Source organism: Seriola lalandi, unplaced genomic scaffold (genome assembly GCF_002814215.2).
Source record: "Seriola lalandi dorsalis isolate HSWRI2012SDOR001 ecotype SW California unplaced genomic scaffold, Sedor1 jcf7180002054926, whole genome shotgun sequence".
In the NCBI taxonomy this organism is placed as follows: Eukaryota; Metazoa; Chordata; class Actinopteri; order Carangiformes; family Carangidae; genus Seriola; species Seriola lalandi.
The window spans coordinates 33,483-37,500 of NW_019525478.1; positions in this window are offsets into that span (position 1 = coordinate 33,483).

Below are 4,018 nucleotides of genomic sequence, written 5' to 3' on the forward strand. Positions count from 1 at the left end.
AATGAGGTCCGGTTTATATAGCAAGAGGAAGTACACCTTCCGATGTGTTCATCCGCCATACGGTTCCCGACTTCAGTGTTTGACGACTGAAAACATAGACACACAGCGGAGCTGTGATACTGTTTTAAATTCACTGTAACGCTTATCGAAAATATTACACAAGGATCCCCCAAAGCCCCTACTGAATATACTTTATGATCTAGCTTAGAACAGTTTCATGATTAAAGTTTTAAAAATCACACACAATTGCTTGTATAGATCTTAAAGATCAGGAACTATATTTGGTATCTACTGTTACACTTAGAAATTGCCAGATTAAAGAGAAAACCCTAAAAACTCTCTTTTCCGGTGCTTCCATCTGATACACAGTATTATTACGACGTATGTTGGCGGATGAATATGTACGAGACAGAAACCGGTGATTCGGCTTTTGACTGTGCTTCCGTTGGATTACGGTAAATGACGTCATCCGGACCAACCCAAACATACAGGGAACTATTTTTTTTCTTTTCCATTTGTAATGAGATCCTATGTGTGATACTTTTTTTTTTTTTTTACTTAACTTCTGTTGAAATAAGTGAACAAACAAATGTTAATGACTTATTACAGATTATTTTGTTACAGAACTAGACTATTGATACTCAAAGTGTGGCAGAAAGTTGATTTCTTCCAAAGGAGAAGAAAGACATCATGAAGACTACCTGTGAGTTTTATATGAAAAAGAAAACTTGTACTAACATAGATAAACCTCTACAGAAAGTGAAGTTTATTCACTAACTTAAATGAAACCCAAAAAACATTAAACGTTGAGCAGTAACTCTTTTTATGGAAGTTGCCAAAATTATGTAAGGTGAAATGCACAAACATTTTCACTTATTGTTGATAGTGATCACTGAGCCAGTATTTGCAAAGAAGGGAAGAATCAAAATATGAACCATTATTATCATAATAAAATTTAATCTTCTATCCTCTTCTTTCCAGTCTGTGCATAAAATTTGTCAAGACCTGTCTGTACTATGATGCAATTACACATCTATGAAAATAACAAAAATTGTACCTGAAACCAGCCCCCAACCCCACCCTGTTCATTGTCATTTTACCCCATTTCCCTGCCCCCCCACCCATCTGCCAGACGTTTTAATCCAAAGTGGTAGCAGTGAATACACAGTGGGTGGTCAGGGACTTGTAACATTCAAATGTAAGGCACAAGTCTTTGCATCCCCCACTTGACATTTATTCTCAGCCACTAACAAGCCCCTGATAATTTGACCTAATGTAAATCCTTTCTGTACCAAAGGATCTGTTTAAGAACACAACTATATTAGGTAATCTAACAATAATTCATATTAAATACTTTCTTATTCATAACAGCTGAAGCAACTGTTTAAAAGTTAAAAGAAAAAGAAAAAAAAAGACAGATACATCTTTGTACAAGGCCTTAACATTGTTAGACAAAGGCAAGTTTAATTAGAACTAATTACACACAAAAATAAAATACTCTTACAAAATGATAGTGTTAACATACATCAAATTGCATCAGTCAGCTATGAGAGATATAGTCCTGCTAAGTGGATCATGCTATTTAAAAAAAAAAAAAAAAAAAATAGAGCGGCATCTCTCAACTTTGACTTGTTTAATAAAAAGTTCAGTTCTTCAATGAGAGGCAGCTACGGGGCAATGCTGAGTAATGTAGTGTAGGAATAGACAGTAGGGCGATCAGCTTGTGCACTGGACTTAAAGGTGAATGAATATCTGGTGCAGAAGTCACCATTAAATACACATGGCAACCTCATTCTGTTTGTGTGCAATTCCTCTTTTCAGTTCAAGAAAATCCTTTTTTCTACTTAAGTTAAAGATAAATTACAAGTTGTTTGATCCACATACAGTATATGAACAATATCTTATTACTGTACAAAGCACCATCTGAGGACACTTTTCACTTTGCATACACTCGTCTACATAAAAGAATGAAAACGAACAGTTCATTTTTTTGTTTTTGTTTTTTTTTTTAGTGTATGCAAACGTTAAGAACAGTCCACGGTCATAGAGATTGCTAGACAGGCAGCATCTTCTGAAAACATTCAAGAATTTCATTTTAATGGTAGAAAACAATCCCCCTTTCTCTCTAAGAAAAAACAAAAAAACAAAACAAACAAAAAAAAAAAAAAAACCCCATCACTGATAGAACTGTATAGCAGGCTAAAAACAGGAGTTCATCTTATTCAGTTCACTTTCAACCAAAAGCACATATGGAGACATGCAACAATTACTGTGTGTTAATGGTCTGCTGTGGGCAAAACAATGCAAATGACAACACTTTCTTTTTCTTTTCTTTTTTTTTTTTTTTTTTTTTTTTTTTTTTTTTTTTTTTTTAAACCGCTTAACATTCAGGAAATCAAGACAAATGGTCAGAACTGGTCGTCGGATCAAAGGACACTATAGACTACGTATGACATCTCCTGAGAATGTGGCTAGGTAGAGCTCTTGATTTCTTGGAAATGTTTCGTGGCCACAAACAGGTATGAGCATGAGTAGTGTACTGTGCACTTTAAGCAGTAGTATGTCTATGAGTAAGGTTGCCAATATAAGACAAAAGTTAATGCTATTTAGCACCACATGGCGAAAAAGGTAGTGGAGGTGTTACTTTTTCCCCAAAACGACAACATGGAGGCAACACAGAATAGATTATGATGGACTTTGGACTCTTCTGAACAGAATACCATTAGAAAGTAATGGTAGGCTTCATGCTAGTGACATTAATATAGCCCAGCTACAAATGACGAACTGTTAAAAAAGCGTAATAGAAGGGAAACAACACACCACCATATGCAGCTCCAGGATGAAATCAGTAGAATTTAAAGGGTGCTCAATATTTGCAAAGATTCATTCATTCAAAAATGTTTATGGCACTCAAGAGGACATTGTGATTTTAAGATTTTTTTGCCCTTAAGACAAACCTCTCCTTGTACAGTACGAGAGAGGTCGTGTCAAGAAATAAACCACAGCATTCTTTAGTGAAATTCAGTCAAGCTTAGTTCTGTTTTCACAAATTGTCTTCTATAATTTAAACAGTAACACTTAACATTTAAAAGAATTTATTTTTCTGAAACAATGGAAAAGGGGTTTCTGAAATATAACAACAATAAATTATATATATTATATAGAATTTTATTGTTTCTTTTTCAATTTTCCCTGTTATATAAAAATAACACATTTCAAGCTATTCATTCATTTATTCATTTTCAAACAAAACTAGCTGTCAAACGTACGACGAAATAGGGTTTTCTGGGAATGCAGCGCTAGTTGTTGGGCAGCGACTCGGGAGCAGAGGTCCCTGCTGCCGTCTTTGGAGAGGGTTGTAAACAGTCGGGGCTCTGCCTAATTCAGTCTCTAGTCTCGCCGTCTCATCCACGCACACATCCCTGTTTTTCCAGCCTTGGCGTTACTGATAGCCCCAGCGTGATCACTCTGAGGCACCAAACAGCCCGAGTCACACACACTCCGCATCCAAATTTAGTGTTTCCAAGTAGGTTGTGGTAACCAATAATAACCCTGTATTCTAGCAAACAAACCAGTCTTGTTAATGTCGTTTCAGAATGGACCGAGCTCGTGTTCTGCTTGGTAAAATGGAGCATTGCTACATGGATACAGTCTATTTTTTTAAATGCTAAAATGAACTTAGAAAAAAAGAAAAAAAAAAAAAAAAAAAAAGAAAAAGGGAAGAGCCGGCAAATTTTTGCAGGTTCCACAAGTTAGTAAATAGTCTGAGTTATTAGCAGCTGAAGAGATCCTTTTCAATGATAAAAAAAGACATAAAGGAGGGCCGGAGGGTCTAAAAAACCCACAGTCAGATGACATTTTCTGGTCTTCTCCGCCCCACCCTCCCTTAGCTTGGCCACATGTCCCTGGGAAGTGTGTGCGTCCCTGGGTGAAGCAACCGTGGATGACCCCCGTCTGAGTGGATTGATTTGTTGGAGGTGTGTGTGTGTGTGTGTGTGTGTGTGGGGTGGGGTGGGGG